Genomic DNA, 24643 nt, shown 5'->3' with positions numbered 1-24643 from the left:
GCGACTAAATGATCATCAATATACTGTACGAGAACACATTCTTTAGGCATTACTAAAGTCTCAAAACATTTTTTCAAAAAAAATTGATGGACTTTCTGTGTACACTTGAGGGACACGATTCCAAGCATAAACATGATCATCACATTTAAAATAAAATAAAAACTGGCTATCTGGATGCAATGGGATGGTATTTGGTACAGAATCACTGCAGGTTTGGGCAACACTGGACAACAGGGGACAACAATCTTATTAATCTTTCGTAAATCTTGAACTACCCTATATTTGCCAATTGGTTTCTTAATGCCAATTATAGGTGAGTTACAGGGACTACTTAAAATCTCTTTTAATATGCCTTTAATATGCCTTGTTCGACCATTCTGTTTATTTCTGCTGCAACACCCTCTTTGACTTCAGGACTTATTTTATATTGCCGGGTGTTTGGAAAAACCACACCTTCCTTTACGGTTACTTTTACAGGGTCTACATCTGTCATTAATCCTACTTCTTTTCCAGTGAAATCCCACACATCTGGATTTACAGTCATTTTTACTTCTTCTGGCAAGTCATCCTGAGTTATTATTGAATATAACTCATTTACTTCTGCTTCTTGCTTAGCTAACATGATTTTGTATATTCCGTCTTCATCTGGGGTTTGAATGGCAACACCATCCGTTGTGCAGAATATGGTGCAATTCATTTTGCACAACAAATCTCTTCCTAATAAATTCTCAGGACTGGAGTCACACACTACAAACTTGTGCATCTCTGAAGTTTCCAATGCATACTTCCATTGGCTTTGTACTAGGGGTCCTAATTTGTTTATTTGAAATGCCCACTACTTGGATCACTTCTCCCGAGAGGGGTAGGTTTGGAATGCCTGCTGTTCTCAAAGTAGAACAGGTAGCGCCAGTGTCCAACAAAAAGGTAATGTAATTTCCCTCTACCTTCCTGTCGATATACGGACCTGACTGATCTGCCGGTAAGGATGCGCCAAGTATGCAATCCTCATCCCCCCTCTCAGGCACCGTCATTGATCTTGGTTTTCGAAATATGAATCCTGCATGTTAGGTAATTTTTCTTACCACTCCCTTCTTGAAATCTGGTGTCCATACTGTACTTGGCTTGACTCACAAATTGTGGCATAGGGGCAGGTGGCAATTGATTCTGCAGGTTTACAACCTGTTGTGGTTGACTCATTATCACCTCATTCTGCGTCCGGGGATTTAACCTCTTCTGTGCCCTGGAGCACGGTCGCGCTGTGCCCATGACGAGACTATCTCGTCATGAAACCCACCCGCTTGGGAAACGCCGGGCACAGGAGGGGGAAAGGGCGTGGCACCGAAGGGGTTAAATTTTGATTTGGGCTATTATTATTTTGTATATTCTTACACTCGTTCTTCCAATGCCCCAATTTTCCACACCCATGACAAGGGAATTTCTTCTTCGCTTCTTCTCTACTTAATCGCTCTTTTGGTTTTGCCCCATTATTTTCTCCATTTCCCAGCCCTTTTCCTGATTTCCCTGCCATGTTATTTAACTGAATTTCCTGCTGTTCTGCCAATTTACCCTGAGCCCACATTACCTTTTCTTCTAAAATCTTTCGTCTATTGTCAATTTCATCTCCACAGTAATTTGCATATTTTAAAATTTCGTCTATGGGCTTTGCTTGGCAACACAAATTATGCTGCTTAATCATTTCAGAAATTTCTTTCTTTAATCCATTGTTTGAACACCTGTAGCAGGCGCTCATAGTACGCATGGACTGATTCATCTTTTTTCTGAGTGGTTCTATCTATTTTTACCCAATCTGTCTCCTTTGGGGGAATTTTCCCTTTCAAGAAAGCTATGACCTGATTATATTTCCTGGTTACTTCTTCAGCTGGGGCTCCTGTTTTCTTGTCCCTTGGATACTCATCATTTGGCCAATCAACCGTAATTTTACATTCAGCCCACAAATCAGCGTGTACCACTATGTCAAACAACCCATCCAAATCTTTCAACAGAACTTTTGAAACCTTCACAAGCCTTTCGACTTGTCTATACCATTCCACAGGCTTCTCCCTTAGCTTTGGGAAATAATTTGTAAATGACAATATATCCTGTCTAGTCCATGGGACATGTACATATCCTCCCCCTTCAACTTCTCTCATTGGGTACAACCCTTCGGCATTTTCTGTTTCTTTCATTAAATACTCTGATGTTACTCGAATGGCCTGTGCTTCTTCCTTTTTCTTTGTCCACCTTGCTTTCCATCTGTCTAGGTCTCCCCATTTTTGTAATATCGCCATTAATTCTTTAACTTGAAATTTTCTCCCAGACACGTTCATAGTTTCTAAATCTTTATCAAATTCTGCTCTATAGGGTTTCTGTAGAACCTTGGATCTTCCCACATCGATTCCCATTTGTAAAGCCAAATTAATTAATTTTTCATGAAACATTTTTGTATTTCGGGTTATACTTCTGCAAATGAACAGTAATTCTTCCTCATTAAAGGTATTCAACCTTTCTAACCCTACATTTCCCGCTATCATCTCTTCCAATTCTACTCTTAGCTTAAAAACATCTAGTATTTTTGGAGGTGGATCAGGTTTCTCAATGTCTCTTGTCCATCGGTCTAACTCCTCTGGTGTTATTAGTGTGACACTCTTTGTTCCTGCGGATGTCTCAAGTCTCACTTCTTTTGAACAACCTGGTGTGACTCTTCTAGCTGTGTCATTTATTTGCCCTCTTATCGGCAAATCCAGCAATGAAATTGCAGATTCACAATCACTAGCTTGGTCATCGACGATTATTTTTCCTTTTCTAGGTTCAATGATTGGTGGGGTCATGACAGGAGTTTGATTTATCTCCATAAAGCGGGACAACAGGACCTATAGTCACAGCTTCAGGATGTGTGTTTAGCTGAGTTATCTTTTGTATTAATTCTTCCCTATTTTTATTTATTGCCTCTCTTTCTTTTTCTTGGAGTACCCTTTCCATTGTTCTATCTAAGGGTGTCTCTAGAAGTGGAGCGCTTGGGGCAATTTTACTTGGCCCTTCCAGATATGGCGGAGGACTTTTCATTAATATCCCATCTGAATAATTTTCATCAGTCTCCTCCACCTGTCATTAAGTGTATTTTCTTTTCTGTGCATTTGCTTCCTGCCTGTTCATCAGCCATTAATACAGGATATAATCCTTCAGTTAACATGGCTTGTCTCCATTGTTTCATCTGTTTGTCTCGAGTTTCACATGGACATTTTGGGTAGAAATTACTCAGATTCCTGTTACACCTTGGTCTATCTCATTCAAATGCCTCAGTCTCCCATTCTTCTAATGCCTCATATACTGAGTCATCCTAGGTCTGGGTTCTAATTCATTCATTTTTGTACGTAAATTATGTAAAATTCTCCCATTAAATGTTCTGTATTCTGGGAAAACCAAAATTCCATCATCCTTTGTATATTCGATCCAATTTTCTAACCATAAACAAGTATGGTAACCTCTTTCTACCATCATGTATGATGCAGGAGTTTTGGGAGGAGGAATGAGAATTCCGTCTCTCGTTTTAATGGGCTTATCTTTTTTTAAGTAATTCTTTATTTTCTGCACCGTACATTTTTCGTGATCTTCCTCTCAAGTATTGCTGGTAAGCAAACCCTAAATAATTTCTATCTGGGCAACTCCCAGATAATGTGGGATCGTACATACACAATCCGTTGCCTATTATTATTCTTGGGACTTCTATGTTTATAGTTACTCAATCTTTTTCCTCCAATACTAGCGTGTCTCTTATTTTCGTATCCAATCAGAACTCAACTTACTCTGTGTGTTTAGCCAATGCCAGTGCGGCTTTAAATAACGTCAGTATCACTCCTTTCAACTGACCCCTCCTTTACAAAAAAAACTTGCGTAAGTCACACACCTGCTGTCCTACCAATCCCAGCGCTGCTCTTTGTGACGTCAGTTCAGCACCCGCAACTGACCCCTCCTTTACAAGGTAATGCGTAACTTAAATTTCTCAGTACTTTTCATAAGTCGACAACATAAAACGTTCACTACTGTCAGATTCTCTAAATTCCAAAGAATAGTCAGTTTTCTTTTACTGCAAGTAAACTTTTCCGCTTACCCTTCACACACTACGAGTAAAAACCTTTCTGCTTACTCTTCTCTCAAGCATCAGAGAACCTGCTACTTTTTCAGTATTACCCTTTCTGGGTGATATAAGACCAAAGTTTTGCCAATGACCTCTTTAGCTACCAATTACTCTTACTTACATACAGAAATAATCCCTAAAACAGTGCTTCTAGTTTTACCTAACTTTCCGCACGTTCTTGAATACTGACAAGTAACCTCACTGCAGTATGGTTTCCATTCACCATCCGCTATTCAATATTCCCGGGAACTTCAGACAACGTGAATAACGATGACAACAACAACAAATGTTAATACATATATCAATAATTTTAATTACAATATTCCCTACCTAACTAACTAGAACCTAACCATGCTTCTGCTACCAAGAAAAACTGATGGAGCGCGGGTCACCAGCTCTGGTCACTCATACACCTAATAGTCACCTGGGTCCAAACCACAATCACACAGTAAGCTTGTGAAATCCCGCTGACATCAATTTTGATTAATAATAACTGTAATTTTGTTATTCACTTTTACCAAGTCTTATCAATTCAATAAATTTCATTTCATTTCCTCGACGAATCAGGTTGCTAAGCTAGTTTAAGATAGAGGGACATTTACCTCTTTTCTCTGAATAACCACAGACGCTTTGAAAACCTTTATCTAAATGTTGTGAGTTAAGAATCATTTACAGTAACCGCCTTCAATTCAAGAGGCAAAATAAAAAAAATCAATCATAGCAGAGTTACAAAATGATCAATGAAGACGGTACCTGAAGAAGGAGGGAAAAGGAAAAGCAGGCATAAAGACAGATTTATGCTGATTATATTTACCTATTGGTCAAAGATGAACCCAACTCCGTAAATTGGGGGACCAGATAGAATCTCCAGGACAGGTTACAGATAGATGATCAAGCAGATTCAGATCTGGGAGGATAACTTCTTCTAAAGTACAACGCCAGCATTGCACCCCTCTCTGGCACTACTCTCCAAGGTGTCCCTTTTCCGCAATCCCTCTAGGCGAATAGATTTATCGATCAGTATCTCAAACTCTCAGACAGTGTTTCTGGCAGCAGCAGGGTCTGAGACAGTGTCTCGGACAAAAACTGGAGCAGCATACGTGTTGGGTCAGTGACGAGTCGGAATAACAGATCTGACAAGTCGGACAGAGTTTCTAGCTATCTTACCTCAATTATGCTGCTCTTGATTCGTGTACCACCCCCCCCCCCCCCCCCCCAAGTATCAATTCTTACGTTTTCCCTTATTCTGATTGGTTGGGATGAGGAGGTGAGTTCATCACACCACTTAAAAGTTTACATTTCTCTATGAACCATTGTCTATGTGCCCGCCCCTTAATTTTCTTTTCCTATAGCTGTATTCCCACATGCATTTCCCATTACTCAGTAAATTAAACATTTTATTCAACATTGTTGCATTCGTTGTGGTCATCAGCACGATGTTCCCAGACTTCTTCATTCAAGGTGTCCTTGGCCGAGTGACACAGGAGCCATCTTTGTTTCCGGCCAGTCTTTATGCGCATGCGTGCATTTCATACGGGTAGAGATTCCAGTCACCCTCCGAGGCCCAAATAAGAACTAATAATAAAGTCAGAAAAAGACACATTAGAACACAGAACAAATGATTTCACTGTATACCACTTATCTCTACTCTATCCCCATTTACTTATTTAAATCTTTTGCATTAGTGTTTAATACAACTTACGAGGTTTAGTTTATCAGCAGCAGATGCATTAGTGTGTGAGTGCAAAGCAGCCACTTTTAGTGCCATTACGCAGCTGCAAAAGTTTCCGACCAAAAGCGACAGAGTCATACTACGTTGATGCAGTAGACGCATGCGCAATAGAAATCCCGCGTTTTGTCGGCCATTTTAGGACATTCATGTTGCGGGTTAGTAATGCACATAGACAAGCTTCCCCTAGATAAAGTGTTTGTGGTATATTTGCGTTTTTAGTATTTTACAAACAGATTGATTACATTGTTACATGTTATTTGAGAGAATTGAATCCAAGCACGTTTCTTTTACGAATCCTTGCTCCATCAGCGTCATAAATAAACAGGGCCAGGGTTGTGCTGAGTCCCCAAAACTGTCTGGAGTTGATGGGGAAGGTGCCAGGCCCAAATGTAAAAAGGGGATGTTGCCATGTACACCCCAATCGGGCAAGAAAACGAGCTGGGGTAACAAAAGGGGAAGTCTGGCCAAAGCGCATGTAACATTTTCGGTGTATGGTAACAATCAGGATCTTTTTTCAAAACCAGAAACACAAATCTCAATTATTTTCGAAGCCCTTATTAAACACATTACTAAATTGAAGGAGGCAGAGGGTAAAACAGGAGAAACAAAAAAGTCAATTTTCTGCTATCGAAGAATATCTCAACCAATATGTCTTCTTCAAAAACCTTTTCCTTTCACATTTCCAACTCAGTTCTGGAGGATGGCCCCAACAGGCTTTTCCAGATTCAACCATCAAGCTCTGAAGGGGGTGTGGGGAGCTTTGGTAACTTAGAAATCAACTCCATGTGTATATCCCGAACACTGCCCAGTGTTCATTCAATACCAAAGGGAGCCACTTCAAGGTCTTTAGGAGGGAGAGCTTACACTCAACACTCCGGCCCACATACAGAAGAAGACCAGGATGGGCACTGCATATTTCAGGCAAGTCTCCACCCTCTCCCCAGTAGATACACCCTGTGATGTGGTCATTTAACTCCCTCCTGCTTTTACTCTCTATGTTATAGTACTAGTCAACCTCTCCCCCCCCCGGTACATAAAAAAATGAAAATTACTAGCAACTTAAAAACAAAGTTGTAAACTGGCTGTCTGAAAGGGTCAATTTTAATATTAGGCAGTATCTTTTTAAAGAGATCAGGAGAGTGGATTGGATAGGGAATCCTCTCAAAACTTGTCATGGAGACTGCATCGTCGTGAATTTTTGTAATGCTGGAAGGACAGGCTTTATACTGAACAATCTCACATCTAACACAGCTTCCATCAGCAGAATTATGGTGTTCCCCCGGGGGTTTTCCAAAAGCCTATGTACTTGGGAGCGACATGGCTGGAGGGGTGAATTATTGTATTAGGGGGTGACTTGACCACCAGAACGATCAGGTTCAGATATATAACCTCGCTTTGAGCAATTGTTTTGAACCATTGACTGGCCCCTGAGACTGATAATCTAGGTAACCCAAGAGTTCCTAGCTCACAAAGAGATCTGAAAGTGATAAGTTGGAATATTGCTGGTGTTCATGGCAAACTTTATGTTGAAGAATGGTATGGGTCAGATGATTAACTCCTATGATAACATTAGTCTTCAGGAGACTTTAGACACAGAGGGGGTCATACATCTAGGCAGGTATGCCACATTTACCTCCAAAGCTATATCCTCTACCCGTGGGAAAGCAAGAGGGGGATTAGCACTGTTAAAAGAATTGGATTTGAATTGTAAACTGGAGATGATTATATCCAATTCACCCTTTATACTTGGCATTCTCATGTCCTATGCAAATAAGTACAGGATCCTGTCTGTTATTGTTTACAGCTCAGTTTTGGGGAAGGTGAGACATGCTGTACTTATGGACCTCAGTAAGTTTTTTTTTTTTCTCTTGCACTTCGAAATATACAACGGTGATGCTGATAGGTGATATTAATCTGCATACCTGTCGGGATTGTTTCTTTTTTTTTATATATATATCTTTTTATAAATATAATATTCAGAATTCATTTTAAATCTATGAAACTGTCATTCAAAACGTTTCATACATTTATAATACGCAATTCAACAAAGAAAAAAAAAGAAAACTTAGAAACAATTAGGAAGAAAATACAAGATCAATTATGATTTAGAGCTGCAGGTACAATATACGAAACCTTTGGTCATGATATACTAAAAAGCTCAAGTCCAGTTCAATATAAGTAATTGTACTTACCAAACTCATAGATTGTGGTGAAAATGAAAATGAAATAAGGCATAATTAAAAGTGGTATTTATTCAACAACAAGAGCACCCATATACGGTCGGCCTGGGACCATGGGAATCATGTAATTATAAACAACAAGGGTCCCTAGGGGCAGGTAAGATAGGGAAGGGGATAAATAAGGACCCGATCAGTGCTTATTTTCATAGACTTGTCCAGCCGGACAGTGGTCATAGGTTTTTACTGATATAGTAATTAAGCGGCAGTATACAGAACAAATTCTCAAAGTTGGACACAAGCCTGTGACCCGTACATTTAAATAGGGAAAAAACATACATAACAAAAAAGGTTCAGGCAAAGAGTTGTTTGTTACAATTGGGCAAGAAATCGCGGATGAACTTTAACAAACAATACAAAAAACAACCTTATGTATAGAACATATTATCATTAGAGACATATAGGGTGTGTACTGGTGTCGACGGCGTTTCGATCCTATTAACGCAGTATAAGGATCATCATCAGGACAACATAAATAATGCCTGTACAATAAACCTGAGTAACGGGATAGGGCAAGAAGATGGTGCGGTGAACTTGATCCAAGTCACAGAGAGGTGAGGAGCTGAGGCATCACGGGCGGTTGGAATACATCGCGTAGTGAACAGGGTATTGCGTGGCAAGGCACGGGAATTTAGATAATTACTCCAGCTCGTAGTGAGGCAATTGACATGAGAGCGGATCCAGAGAGTCCTGGGGCTCACGGTGAACCGCGGCAATGCGCGTGCAAGAGTGAATGTCGAGGTCCGGCAGTGCGTGAAGCAAGTTCCGATAATACGGCTGCTGTCGTTGGGGTGATCACATGCACGTTCCACCCCAACGACAGCAGCCGTATTATCGGAACTTGCTTCACGCACTGCCGGACCTCGACATTCACTCTTGCACGCGCATTGCCGCGGTTCACCGTGAGCCCCAGGACTCTCTGGATCCGCTCTCATGTCAATTGCCTCACTACGAGCTGGAGTAATTATCTAAATTCCCGTGCCTTGCCACGCAATACCCTGTTCACTACGCGATGTATTCCAACCGCCCGTGATGCCTCAGCTCCTCACCTCTCTGTGACTTGGATCAAGTTCACCGCACCATCTTCTTGCCCTATCCCGTTACTCAGGTTTATTGTACAGGCATTATTTATGTTGTCCTGATGATGATCCTTATACTGCGTTAATAGGATCGAAACGCCGTCGACACCAGTACACACCCTATATGTCTCTAATGATAATATGTTCTATACATAAGGTTGTTTTTTGTATTGTTTGTTAAAGTTCATCCGCGATTTCTTGCCCAATTGTAACAAACAACTCTTTGCCTGAACCTTTTTTGTTATGTATGTTTTTTCCCTATTTAAATGTACGGGTCACAGGCTTGTGTCCAACTTTGAGAATTTGTTCTGTATACTGCCGCTTAATTACTATATCAGTAAAAACCTATGACCACTGTCCGGCTGGACAAGTCTATGAAAATAAGCACTGATCGGGTCCTTATTTATCCCCTTCCCTATCTTACCTGCCCCTAGGGACCCTTGTTGTTTATAATTATATAATTAAAAGTGGGCTACAAAATAATTCAATGCAGAAATCGCCAGATTCTATCACGTTTTGAAGAAGAGCCTACCCTTTTAGCATATAATGTTTCTCGTTTGAGACCTCTCTGCATTTTTATAAGCCATTAATGGATCGTCGGAACCACCTTGGATTTCCAGTTTGCCAGGAGAAGAGATCTCGCCATTAATGTTGCAATAAAACTAAATTGACGTTGACCTAAGGTCAAGTATTCGCTCATTTCCATTCTGCCAAAGAGTGCAGTTAAAGGGCTAGGAGGAAGATCGATTTCCAATTTTTTACCAATTTCAGGAAAGACATCTTGCCAAAAAGTTTTTAAGTGGCACCATGTATACGCAACGTGAAGCCAGTCCCCAGTTGTAAGACCACATCTAAAGCACCTAGGATCAACAGTGGGGAACATTTTGTGGAGCCGATAAGGAGTATAATAGAACATACATTTGCTAAACCATGCCATCCTCCTTAGGTTGGCAGCCCTGACTGTTTTGTAGCTCATTTTGTTATAATTCTGCTATTGTTGCAAGTTGAAAGTTCAACCAGTAGATGAGCTAATCTTCTCCAGGTGGTCGAGGATCACCTGCTTACTCTCCGCTGATTTCAGTACTTTGTGCCAGCTGCCTATCCCCTTAGTTATGGAAATAAAATGTGCCTTCCCAAGGAGAGCGCCTGGACAATCTTTTTTGAACGTTAGGCCTGCACAGAACTGTTTAACCTGTGCATATCTGAACATTATGAGACTGCATATATTACTCTTACAGTCTAGTACTTGCGGCCAGGAAATAAACCTTTCGTTTCTATAAGAATCTTGAAGAGTAACAAATCCCAATTTTTCCCACTGACCGCAATTTTGACGTGACCATTGTAGCCCCAAAGGAATGCATTCATTTAATTTCAACTGGGGATGGAGCCATAGAATATCATATATTTCTGATATTTTTTGAGAGAGCGAAGAAATCGCCCTTGGAGTCTTATAGCATGTTTTTTTGGGGAGTTTGGGTAACGTAAAAAGGGTGCAAGGTCGATCTCTGATTACTTAAGCATAGTTGTAGGAAAAAATTGGCATCCATCAAATCCTCCAGAATACTATAGTTTAGCCAGTTGAGAATTGAGGCATAATAATATAGCCGTACATCCGGCAAGGCTAGACCTCCATCCTCTGCTTCTAATTGAGGAATTTGTAGTTTTAATCTCAGTTTTTGTGCAGACCAGATAAAACGTCTAAATTCTGACTGAACAGAATCGAAAAAAGATTTTGGAATTTTGATCATTATATTGGGGGGGGGGGGAAATAACGGAAGAATGTTCATTTTAAAGAGGGCAACCCGCCCCATAATCAAGATGGGGAGATTTTCCCATTGTTTAAGCAGGTTGCATGTTTTATTTAAAGTGGAGATAAAATGTAATGGATATAAGTCCTCCAATCTGGTGGTCACAAAGATCCCTAAGTATCTTATTGGCTTGGTTGCTATATAATGTTCTCGCGTAGCGAGGGGCAAGATATTGATGGTGCTATTAAAATGAAGCATGTCTAATTTGGCATGATTTATTTTATATCCTCCAATGTTAGTAAACTCCCTAATTTTATCCAGGATTATCCCTATCAGCTGCTAAATAAAGTGCCATATCATCGTCAAATAATTTAGGTTTTGTCGAACCCGGTAGGGGAGTGGCTATAGCATAATCCAGCCAAATAGCACATGCCAGAGGCTCAAAAAACAGGGAAAATAGCACAGGAGAAAGGGGGCAGCCTTGGCGTGTTCCCCGACTGATAGAAATTGTGCCTGCGATATCCCCATTAATAACAATGGACGCTTTTGCATTGTGGTACAGATTTTGCACCACCTGGCAGAATACACTTAGGATCACAAATTTGTTTAAGATTGTGAATAAAACATGCCATTGTACTCTGTCAAATGCTTTTTCAGCATCACGCATTATTACAGCCGCCTTGGTTTTATTAGTATGGAAGTAATCAATTGACTGTACTAAATAATGAATGTTGGAAACCAAAATTCTGTTTTTAAGAAAGCCATTCTGATCATGATGGATAATTAAAGGGGCAACCTGAGCAAGTCTATTAGCAAGAATTTTGGAGAGAAAATATCTTATAGATCTTGGAGGGGATTCCATCTGGTCCACAGGCCTTGGCTGCCGGAGATGAATTTATCGCCAGTGTAACTTCCTCAAGAGAAATAACTGAGCTCAAGAGCTCTTGTGACTCAGGTGGTAATATAGGGATGTTTATTCTGTCAAGCCAAGCTAAAGCAACATCTGAGCTAGTGTTGTGCATTTCGGTATAGAGGTCTTTGTAGTGATTAAGAACCACCTCTGAGATTTCTGAGGGAAGAGACGAAGAACATAGAGTAGTTGGGTCTACTATTTTTTTTATGTGGTTGCTATTTGATCTCTTTTTAGTAGACCAGGCTAGAAATCTGCCTATGCGATCGCTCTCCTTGTATCTTTTCTGTAAAACAGAGTCATGATGTACAATTTCTTTAGCTACAAAGTATTCTTGTAAGTTGAACTTGGCACCAGCGAGTTTAGCTTTCCCTTCTGGAGATGGGGTAGCAAGATAGTCTGCTGTTGTGCTGCTTAGCGTTTTCTCAAGCTGGATTCTTTGAGTATCCTCTTTCTTCCTCTTAAAGGCCAAGTACGCGATCACCTCGCCTCGAAAGAAAGCTTTTAAGGCGTTCCAGACAATAAACGTAGAAGCGGTATTAATATTTAAATTTAAAAACTCCTCCAATGCCAAACGCATATGCGAGACCCATTATTCATCAACAAAAGAGATTTATCAAATACCCATCTGTGCCTAATTTTTTATTGAGTTTTAATTTCAAACTTCACAGTAATCAGTGCATGATCTGAGAAAGGATTTTCACAAATCTCAGACTCAGTCTTTATAAGAGTATGTGAAATAAAAAAAAAAGTCAATCCGAGAGGAGGAATGAAATCTTCCTGAATGGCATGTATATTATCTTTTATCTGGGTATTGGTCCCTCCAACAATCTACTAGTGCAAAGTCCCTTATAAAATATTGATACAGCTTTCTGGACTTAGGTTTAGTTTGTGTTTTATTGGCCCTGGAGCAATCAATAGCTGGATTTATCAATAGATTAAAATCGCCCCCTAGCACAAGATACCCAGACTGATTGGTTGCAAAATCATACAGGGACTGCAGAGATGTTGGTGAGTCCTCAATAGGGCCATAGTAGCTCACAAAGTTAAAAAAGTGGTCTGAAATCTTCATCTGCACCCAGAGCCACCTTGCACTATGATCTTTATGAACCATAAGGATCTCACATTGGAGTTTCTTAGTTACTAATATATCAACCCCTCAAACAGCTGCATTGGAGGAGGTGTAGAATTCATGCTGAATGTAACCAGGGGGTTTATCTAAGGGAAAGCCCTCCTTATAGTGTGTCTGCTGTATGAGCATTATATCGGCTTGTAAAGATCTAAACCAAGCCATCATAGATCGTCTTTTGACTTTGTTATTAAAGTCATTCACGTTACAGGACACTACCTACAGCATTTTAGTAAACATTTTTTTTCTCTCTTTTTTTTCCCCACAATAAACTCTGCCTGATAGCAAAACAAGAAGAAACAGAGTGTGACCCCCAACACAACCAACCCACAGGCCCCCTTGACCTTGGAACCCTTACCCGTCTAGGGATCCCTGGGTGCCCCCCCTTCACAAGTGACCCCCTCCCACCCCCTTCGTGACCCTACCCTCCCCCCCTTCTCCCTGTGTTGGGGTGCAATGACATGGCGCCCAAGGCGATGCGCAGGCGGCTAACGCTATTCACTGAAAGAATGAAGAGAAAGAAAAAGAGAAAGGAAAAAAAACCTACATAATTGAATCCACTACTATATATAGCCATCCATAGTTTGGAAAACAAAAACAAAAACCAAAGAAACAGGAAACACTAGCCCTTTCTCCCATCCCCTGCATGCTGTAGGGAATGTACGAACTCCTGAGCTGTTTCAACAGAGTGGAAAATCTTGGCATGAACTTTATGTAGAACTTTCAGTTTAGATTGCTGAATAATAGCCACCGGGGCCCCTAGCTGCTGAAAGGAATTAATCATGCCTCTAAACTCTTTTCTCCTCCATGCTGAGAAGGCAGGCATATCTGAAAAGACTTTAAATGTAAAGTTATCAGAGGTCTGAAATCCTTTGTCTTAGATGGCACGCGCCAGAATCTTATCCTTAATTCTAAAGTCGCCAAAGTTAGCTATAATAGTTCTTGGATATTTGGAATTGGGATACTGGACAGCTGGGACACAATGGGCTCTAGTAAGAGTGAAATCAGTTCCCTGAGATGCAATTTCAGGACAAATATATTTAGAGATAAGGTCAGAAACAACTTCCACTACAGTTCGGACATTCTCGCTGCCCTCTGGAACTTCTAAAAAGTGAAGATTACATCTTCGTGATCGATTTTCTGCATCGTCCACTTTAATTTGTAGGCTGATGAGCTCAGATTGCAATTTTGAGATATGACCTGTCTGAACAGGCATTTTGTCTTCAAGATCTCACACCCGTTGTTCTGTGTCCGTAATCCGTGATGCAAGTTGCTGAATATCGGAGTGTATTGAACCCAGCTGAGATTCCATTTTTTTGTGTGCTTCCACCTGTGAAAGCTGCATATTTTGAAGTTCTGTCAATATCTGCTGAAGTAAAGCATGTGACATAGCCTCTGATGTTTCCGGAGTTTCCATAGTCTTAGATTGAACAAACACTGGACTAAAGGGAGTCTCCATGGATGGGGTTTCACCCGGAACTTTGATAGCAGTAGTGAATATGGAAGTGCCGGGTCGCTCGACTGTCTACTCTTCCCCTGTGGTGCCTATCTCGTGGTTGACAAGATTAAGGCCTTGCTTCGATACTGTAGGGTTGGCTGCTTTAGGATGGGTTTTCGTGCCAATACCTGCGAATAATGAATAGGTTCCCTGTTGCATCTTTTCTGGGAGCAATTTCGTTGAAGGTGTTACATCCGGTACCAATGCACTAGCTTCTAGATTCGAGAGAGAGACCTGGTTTGCTGCACGTGGAGTGTTACCTGTAGAATCGAGGAAGCCTTTAGCGGATATTAAACTCCAAGGCACGGCTGGTTTGCGAGCTTCCTGCTCAGTGGATTTCTTAAAGAACAAATCCTCTTTAGGAGAAGCACCTTTAGATCTCCCACTTGGCAGCCCGGAATCCATCTCTTTTGTAGATAAAATCCTATTACGGTTTTTTGCAGCCCGTGAGGAATTGGCTACTAATCGGGGTTTAACAGTGCTGTCCCGGGAGATTCTTTTCATGACTTTTTACGGAAAAAAAGAAAAACTGAATGAGGACAGCCTAAAAGGAGGGTACTCTCTTGGAGGCGGTGGTCTGGTCTAAAAAGTCTTGAAAGTCTTTTGAAAAAGAGAAGAGGGAACCAGAAACCAGGAAGTATGATCAAAGCAGCGCACGCAAAAAAATACAAAGTCTCTAGCCTGGTGATAAATAAGTAGTGGGCTCACATACCTGAGGAGCATGAAGAATCCTCCAGAATCTCCTAACTTGAGGCAAAAATGTTGCCTTGAGAGAGGAGCTCCAGACGAAGCAGGTAAGACTGGTAGAACAGAGCTATGAATGAGGCAGCTATTCATTGGTCAGTTGTCATCCGGCTCTACCTCCTGCCGCTCTGTCTGCAGGGTTCTTTTTGATATCTCTTTAATATGGCACATTCAAAGCCGAGACCTCAATCCTCGCTGGCCCTGACCAGGGAGAGGAAAGGAGAGAAAGAAAAGCATTGTCAATGTCCTTTCCCAAGGCTGTGAAAAAAACCAATCACCAGCCGTGGATCAGCTGTAAGCTTCAGTCTGTAATTAAAGCGCCACCGCTTGACATCCAGCGCCACAGGGAGAAAGGAATAAGACCTGCCTTTTTCTCTTTGCTCACAGTTGGAGTGCTACACATCGGAGTACCATCGGTAAACCTGCCGTGCACCACCTTCGGTAATTGGGACACCGCAGGGAGAGAGTCGAACCAGCTTTTCCTCTCGGCGTTACCAAGAACAAAGTGCCGTCAGCCGCCCAGCCCGCCTCACCTTCACTCGCAGAGCATGACGGGAGTCTCTGCCAGGGTTCTCCTCCTTCCTGGATTGCTTCTTCTATGGCGTGACCAATAATGAGAGTGTAGTCAGTGATCAAGAGTACACCTCAAGCACACTGAACAGGGGGCTTTGTTAAACTATGTGACTTTAGATCATTATTTAGTTAACTTCCTTATAAAGGGACAAGCTAATCCGTAAGAAAGAATGCCTACCTTTAAAGGTGCACGGCCAGGTCCATAATCAACTATATTTTTGTTTCAGCTGGTCTATTTTCTCCAGTGATAAATTTTAATCTGGAATGGGATATTCACAGTAATCACAATCCGCTTTTGGCCACTTTCAGTGGGGTATGAAGCAGGTGTATATAGGCTGTTTGTTTAAAGAACCTGTCATCCTCAAAGGTCAGGGGCAAACAGCAAAATGGGCCCCTGGGGTTTTCAACTCAAAATTGTTTGTCTATTTGTTAATCTGAATTCCAGATCTGTTTGGATGATGATGTCTCTGGTGTTTGTGTCTTGAGAGCGTTGGAGTCCCTGTGCTGACATATCATGTCTGCCCTCCCTAAGTCGGGGTGGCTCCACCAACACCTCTCCACAGGTGGTTCGACTAAAATTGTTCAAGGGCTCATAAAGAGCTGCTTGTTGCTTTAAAAAAAGAAGCCCCATGATAGAAACGAGGTGGAAAAGGCCTGGACTTCATACCATTTGGCAGTGAGGAACAGAAAGAGTATTCTTAAAAAGGAGATGAGGGAGAACCTACAGACGGCTAGCGTATTGTGGAACAGCACTGCCTTTTGGAGGGTTGTTAATCACTCTCTGTTTAGTTCAGAACAGGTTTCAGATCAGATCTTAACAGTCCTGACTAAGGTTTGGATTGATCACTTCTCAGCCCTATATCACTTTGAAGATGTCAAACATCCTATTTCGAGTGTCCAGACGGATGCAAGGATAATGATACAGTAGGAAGAAGACAGGAAAGCAATTCTGTCTTTGTCCACAGTTAAGGCACCTGGACCTGATGGTATTCCCTGTGATCTGTTTAAGTCTTTAGTTGATCTCTGGGCATCTATCTTGACTCAACACATAAATGCAGCCATTCGTGGCTCTTTACCCTCTTGGTGGCATCACTCTACCATGGTGCCAGTATTTAAAAAGGGGGACGGATCGGACCCTCCTTGTTTTAGACCGATGTCTTTAGTGGACTCGGAGGTTAAGATCATAGGTCGGGTGATCTTAGAACGACTCAGTCTTTGGGCAAATAAGCATGGTATCCTATCCTTCATTTAGAATGGGTTTAGACCAGGTCGGGCATGGTGGAGCAAAACCTTAATCTGTATTTGTTAATATCTAAATATACAAGAGCAAAGGGGGGCTTTAAGCACCTGGTCTTCATGGACCTCAGCCTGGTGCTTGACTGGGTAAATAGAGCTGAGCTCTGAGCCGAGTCGCAGTCCATGGGGGTTGATTCCGCTCCTGTTGGCCTCTTACAAGACTTATACAATGACCTTACGGCATCTGTAAGGTATATTCCCAAGGGGGAATGTACACAGCATTTTAATCTGAAGAGAGGAGTGTGCCAAGGCTGTATCCTGGCCCCATTTTCTTTTTATTCTGTACACTAATCACCTTGAGCAGGTTCTATCTGAGCAGGGGCTGGATGTCCAGAGGATGGGAGGTAGACCACTCCCCGCCCTCTTATAGGCAGATAATGCCTTCTTAGTTTCACGTACAACAAGAGGTCTCCAGCGCCTGTAAAAATGTTTTATCAATTTTATGGGCAGACTTGATCTGTCAACTAATTTTTTTTAATCCCATGTCATGGTGGGAGCCCCAAAAACACTAAAATGCAAGCATTTGTGGGAAAAGGCCAACAGATAATCAGAGTGGTAAATTTTTCTTACCATGGAATTTTACTTAGTTTGAGTCTTAGCTCGCAGCCTCTGGTAATGAATAACATTAAGAGGGGCATTTTCACCTTAAGAATTTTTTGGGCACGGCTGGGACATAACCCAATCAAGATACTGCTAGACATCTCAAAGCCAAATGCATTGCTATAGCTAGCTTTGGTTGTGAAATGCGGGGCTATGTTTTCACCGCACTGATCCAGGTAGCAGAAAACATGCTCATGGGGGTCTTTTAAGTGTTATAATGGAAGTCAGCGCACTACTTGTATAATCATCTGAGACAATGTTAATCAATGCAATTTCTCCTCTAGAACTTGAACTGCGTGCAAACCGGAAAAAGGTAGCCACCCTACTGAAACATGAGAAATCAGATGCTATGCATCTGTATACCGGTTGCACAGCTTTAAATGTTGCTTCTACCTGTATTCCACTAATTCAATGCTTTAGTTCATTTATTAAAAAAATATTCTGCTGCATAATCATACATTTTGCATTTTACTCATTGAAATCATGAGCTTGTTGCTCCTATTGAAAACACAAACTGTTTGTTATAACCTACTAATAAATGATCAGTTATTTAACAAAAAATACATGAACTTGTCGATGTTGCTAGTAACTATTCCAAAAAGCAATTTTTATATTCCAGAATGACGATCGAAGATGATGTAGCCCAATGCATTTCGGGACTTTCAGTAATCCCTTCTTCAGGGGCCTGTATATGAAAGACAAATAAAAACACAGAAACATGTTCATGTCAATTAACCGACACGTTATACTATCGTAAACATGTGAGCATTGACGGATGCACCGTCTGAATGACCAGAATGGTGTTACACCTTGTACTTGTCCAACACGCATGGAAAAATATAGAGAGACCAAGTGCCAAAATCGTGTATTGCTGTGCTACTCATTAATAGTGAAAAGCCTAATACCGCGAACGTGTATAAATGTGCTAATAATAGAAGGAGAAATGAGACCCGAATCCCAAGCAAAAACCTGGTGTGCTCTTGTGCTGGTTGATTTTGAGAACAAGTGTTTAAAGATATCACGCAAAGTGAATGAAAATGATAATAATGAAAATAAACTAAGAGGCTTACATAAAAAACGTCGTCTGTGTAAGAATTGCTGAAAATCAATGATATCCTGACCGGGAAAGCTCAATTGCGGTATGGAAAACTCGCAAGCTCTGTTATCTCTTTCAACATCTGGGGAGTAGTGAATACGAACTCTCGCTTAGAATCAAACACACTGGCCAGGCGCCTGTATAGATAGATGGAAAATACGTTCCATCACTGTGCTGTTCCATGAGAGACTATTATCTGCCAATCTCTATGAGCAAACTAAATCATACCTCTATCTTGAAGTGATTGAGTCCGTGTGTAAAAAACAATTCAGTAATTACAGATGCACGCCACCTTGTATCCTCGTTCAATGTACAGAAAAACTCTGCACCTGCCGTGATAGAACAACAAACCCAACCACTGATTACTACTTCAGATAAAACCAAAACTCTAACTTTCTATACTGTTACTTTCCCACTACAACCAATATTCCTTACCTAGATGTATAAACTTCCTTTATCCGCTGCTGCTCCCGGTCTAACAGACGAACGCCGTCACCACGAGGATGCGCGGTTGCTGGCGATCTTACAAATCAACTGTGGCATGTGTGCTTTTTACGCTGCCGTACATGTGCTATAATACTGGAGGAAGGACTGAGAATACAGCCCTCCCGTGCCTGTTCCAAAATGGCGCTCCCTGCACCCTCCGATAACTGAACATTAACTGGTATTCTACCACCCTCACTCGAAGCTGCTAAATATAGATAATAGTGCCTCCTAAAAACAATCCCGACTCGCTGAAAACTGATAACCTCGGGAATCACTGAATAAACAGGTCTGCCAAGATGGCGCGCCTTGCGCCCTCCAGAAACCAAACATCACTGATGTGATACCGCTATTCCATGGGATTACTTAGATATGAACAGCTTAGTATTCTAAGTAAAATCTAATATATTGAAAACTGTGCAGCTTACACTGTCACTTAATAGACAGATCTCATGTGATGTCCTAATCCTTAGACCGGTGGTTAAGGCAAAAATAATGAAATTTGTATGTGCAAAGATGACTGAATAAAAAAAGGTAAAAAAAGGTGAAAGACCAATAACGCTACATATCTCGGAGAATGTGATCATTGTAAACTCTGTGAAGAACTGAAAGTTAGAAAAAGTGTAATGACCCATAAAGGAATGGTGCGGACAGTACTTACAATCTAAATATTTTTACAAAAAGCAGGCAAATTCTATTTTGTCATTTAAACCTCCAGGTACTAGTGTGTGTAAAAATTTCACCCACCAAACCTCTCTTTGTGACAATAATCTGGAAGAATCAAGATCCACTTTCACTGGTACTACTTCAAGTATAGTGAATTTTAATTGAGCTATGGTATGTTGGTGTTCAATCCAATGTGTTGCTAAATGAGACTTCTGGTTTTTGGTCCTAATTGAACTTTTATGTTCCGAAATCCGGATTTTGACTTTCCGTGAGGTTTTACCCACATATAAAAGTCCACAAGGACACTTGATGGTGTAAGTCACGTTCACGCTGTTACAATCTCCGGTGTACTTCAGTTTAATAACCTTCCCTGTGTGCGGGTGATTAATCACATTCCCTGAAATTACATTGTTGCAATTAACGCAATTGAAACATCTACGCATGCCTGTAAATGGTGTTTGGATTGCTGTTTGTGGTCTTTTAAGTAATTCTTTTATGTTCCTGCTACGTTTATATGCAAACAAGGGCTGCTCTTGAAATAAACCATTAAAGTCAGATTCATGTTGGAGTATTTCCCACCTATTTTTGATAATTCTGCTAATAGATGGTGATGTGGTGGAGTATTTGGATACAAATAGTTGCCTGTTATGACTGCTCCTAGGTTGTGACCTAAGTAACTCACTGCGTTCTTTCACACTAGTTTTGCTCAATGCTGTCTTGAGAATTTGTTCCGGGTAGCCACGTTCAATGAACTTCCTACTCTGGTGAAGTAATGCTTCCTCTAGTTGGTTTGGATCTGATCGTCCAAAAATGACAATGATTCTACACTAATGTTGTGGGTGAATTTGATGCGGCTATTCTTGTTGTTCAGTTCTTTGATGTTTGATTCTAGTTTAGCTTGTGTGTTAGTCCAAATCAAAAAAATGTCGTCAATGAACCGCACGTAAAATGCTAAGTTCATGCTCCAATCAGTGTTGTTAAAAATGTGATCTTGTTCAAATTTAGACATTAAAGTATTGGCGTATACTGGCGCCCCAGAAAAACCCATGCTAGTGCTGCTAATCTGGAGATAATACTCTTCATGCCATTGAAAGTAACTATGTTGAAGACAGAATGTTAATAATTCTAAAATGAACACCTTATTGACCGCCAAATCAGGCAACTGCAAAAGAGCCCATTCACATGCATCTATACCGTCTGATAAAGGTATTGACGTATAGAGAGATGTTACGTCTATAGTGCACAGAAGCCAAGATGGAGAAAAGTTCTCTGTGATATTATTCAAAAGGTTCAAAAAGTGTGTTGTATCCTTGACATAGCTTCTCCATGATTGAACGAATCTTTGGAGGAAATGGTCAATAAGTTGACCCGCTGGTGTGAACAAGGACTCACAACCTGAGACAATGGGCCGGAAAGGAGGATCTTGTAGATTCTTGTGGACCTTGGGCAACATGTATATTGTTGGTCTTCTAGGCTGTGTAACTGTCAAGAAACTACGTGTTCTTTGAGAGATCCACGCCATTTCCTCTGCATGATCTAAAATCTGAGACAAAATGTCCATTATCTTTGCTGTGGGATCTTGGTCTAATTTCAGATATGTATTAATGTCTTGGAGATGCTGTTCTACTTTCCTGACATAGAATGTTCTGTCCATAATGACTAGTGCTCCTCCTTTGTCTGCTATTTGAAATTCGAGTCTTTCATCTTTGGCTAAATGCCGAATTATAGCAGCCTCATGTTTCTTAAAATTGGTGACTGATGGTATTTGAAATTTAAGTAGAGACATGTCCTTCCGAATAAGTGTCTCGAAAGTGTCTAATGTTTTGTGTGATATAGGTGGCATAAACACACTCTTAGGTCTAAACTTGCTAAGTTCTAGTTCTGAATCATCTTGTATAAGGCTCTGGTCTGATGAGCTGGGAACTATGTTGGTGAAGAAATGTTTAAGTCATAAATTCCTCATGAATTTGAATATAGCTACCTGTAGTTCAAAGGCATTAGTTTGGTAAATGGGTACAAAAGATGTACCTTTATTTAGGACCTGCAATTGACTCGATGTTCATTCTACAGAGGAAATGTTGATTACAAGATTTTCCCTCTGCTTCTCGTGTTCCTGATGTCTCCTTCTTTTAGCCCTCCTTGTTTTTTTAAATCTGGTGGGCGACCGGTTGACTGGCCGCTCGCTAAAAAAGGAGAAGTAGATTGTGCTTGGGATGTTGATGGTTGAGGTACTGATGTTGTTGCTTGATCCCCTGAGCTAGTTGATTCTAATTGAATGTTGACAGGGGCCCTAGCAGGATCTAATTCATGATCTGACACAACTGATTCTTGAGAAGAAGTGTGTGGTTTCTGGTAAGGTTGTCTGCGAGCATACACTTCTGCCCATGTATATACCTCATTTAATTTATAATCAATTGTGTCACGTCGAAATTTGCGCAGTTTCCTCTCTTGGATTTCTTTACCATAGGTATCTAGCTTGTTGTTAAGATCATCTAGTGTAAGTTTCCAATAATCTGCATCGCATCGGACCGAAAGATCTGTTTTTATGACATTCATTTCCTCTTCTAGTTCTCTAATGGTACGTGATAATTCTTCTGTCAGTAAAAGAATTAAATCAAGAGAACACTTATTAAGAATTGCTTGCCATTTCTCCATAAAGGTCTTATTGTATTGGAATTTGTAAAGGAGAGGCTCAATAGGTAAACGTAAACCCCGCGGGATTCGTTGAACCTTATGATATTGTATTAGTGTAGAAGCATGTAATCTTTGGCTTAATGCTCTTCGTGCTATAAATTCCAATTGTCGGATCTGTTGCGAAATGGACCCACTCTGGACGTTGAAAGACGGTGTGTCCTGTATTAATGCATAAATGTCCTTTACTTCTGCTGCTGAGAATGTCAATGTTTCTGCTCTATTGACAGTTAAATTTTAAATGCTGTCAAAAGACATGGTGTTTGACGTGTTGAGTGTGCTGCTGGCTAATGTTGGCTAGAAATACTTAAGCAATATAATGGAAGTCAGCGCACTACTTGTATAATCATCTGAGACAATGTTAATCAATGCAATTTCTCCTCTAGAACTTGAACTGCGTGCAAACCGGAAAAAGGTAGCCACCCTACTGAAACATGAGAAATCAGATGCTATGCATCTGTATACCGGTTGCACAGCTGTAAATGTTGCTTCTACCTGTATTCCACTAATTCAATGCTTTAGTTCATTTATTAAAAAAATATTCTGCTGCATAATCATACATTTTGCATTTTAGTCATTGAAATCATGAGCTTGTTGCTCCTATTGAAAACACAAACTGTTTGTTATAACCTACTAATAAATGATCAGTTATTTAACAAAAAATACATGAACTTGTCGATGTTGCTAGTAACTATTCCAAAAAGTAATTTTTATATTCCAGAATGACGATCGAAGATGATGTAGCCCAATGCATTTCGGGATTTTCAGTAATCCCTTCTTCAGGGGCCTGTATATGAAAGACAAATAAAAACACAGAAACATGTTCATGTCAATTAACCGACACGTTATACTATCGTAAACATGTGAGCATTGACGGATGCACCGTCTGAATGACCAGAATGGTGTTACACCTTGTACTTGTCCAACACGCATGGAAAAATATAGAGAGACCAAGTGCCAAAATCGTGTATTGCTGTGCTACTCATTAATAGTGAAAAGCCTAATACCGCGAACGTCTATAAATGTGCTAATAATAGAAGGAGAAATGAGACCCGAATCCCAAGCAAAAACCTGGTGTGCTCTTGTGCTGGTTGATTTTGAGAACAAGTGTTTAAAGATATCGCGCAAAGTGAATGAAAATGAAAATGAAAATAATGAAAATAAACTAAGAGGCTTACATAAAAAAACGTCGTCTGTGTAAGAATTGCTGAAAATCAATGATATCCTGACCGGGAAAGCTCAATTGCAGTATGGAAAACTCGCAAGCTCTGGTATCTCTTTCAACATCTGGGGAGTAGTGAATACGAACTCTTGCTTAGAATCAAACACACTGGCCAGGCGCCTGTATAGATAGATGGAAAATAAGTTCCATCACTGTGCTGTTCCATGAGAGACTATTATCTGCCAATCTCTATGAGCAAACTAAATCATACCTCTATCTTGAAGTGATTGAGTCCGTGTGTAAAAAACAATTCAGTAATTACAGATGCACGCCACCTTGTATCCTCGTTCAATGTACAGAAAAACTCCGCACCTGCCGTGATAGAACAACAAACCCAACCACTGATTACTACTTCAGATAAAACCAAAACTCTAACTTTCTATACTGTTACTTTCCCACTACAACCAATATTCCTTACCTAGATGTATAAACTTCCTTTATCCACTGCTGCTCCTGGTCTAACAGACGAACGCCGTCACCACGAGGATGCGCGGTTGCTGGCGATCTTACAAATCAACTGTGGCATGTTTGCTTTTTACGCTGCCGTACGCGTGCTATTATACTGGAGGAAGGACTGAGAATACAGCCCTCCCGTGCCTGTTCCAAAATGGCGCTCCCTGCACCCTCCGATAACTTAACATTAACTGGTATTCTACCACCCTCACTCGAAGCTGCTAAATATAGATAATAGTGCCTCCTAAAAACAATCCCGACTCGCTGAAAACTGATAACCTCGGGAATCACTGAATAAACAGGTCTGCCAAGATGGCGCGCCTTGCGCCCTCCAGAAACCAAACATCACTG

The 24643-nt window shown here is 40.8% G+C and overlaps 2 long non-coding RNA genes across 2 annotated transcripts; both read right to left on the bottom strand.

Moving 5' to 3' along the window:
* Positions 1-4424: 4424 nt before the first annotated feature.
* Positions 4425-19769, bottom strand: LOC146776014 (uncharacterized). The gene is made up of 3 exons (XR_014972112.1): positions 19213-19769; positions 19006-19106; positions 4425-5710 (listed from the first exon to the last, which is right to left on the bottom strand). It is a non-coding gene; the product is annotated as an uncharacterized LOC146776014 (long non-coding RNA).
* A 3361-nt stretch (positions 19770-23130) lies between these two features.
* LOC146776013 (uncharacterized) lies at positions 23131-24388 on the bottom strand. The gene is made up of 4 exons (XR_014972113.1): positions 24258-24388; positions 24051-24151; positions 23796-23959; positions 23131-23404 (listed from the first exon to the last, which is right to left on the bottom strand). It is a non-coding gene; the product is annotated as an uncharacterized LOC146776013 (long non-coding RNA).
* Positions 24389-24643: the final 255 nt, after the last annotated feature.

The sequence above is a fragment of the Triturus cristatus genome, chromosome 12 (assembly GCF_964204655.1).
Source record: "Triturus cristatus chromosome 12, aTriCri1.1, whole genome shotgun sequence".
Lineage (NCBI taxonomy): Eukaryota > Metazoa > Chordata > Amphibia > Caudata > Salamandridae > Triturus > Triturus cristatus.
The sequence above is the reverse complement of the archived record's forward strand: the minus strand, read 5'-3'. Positions and strand labels throughout refer to the sequence as shown.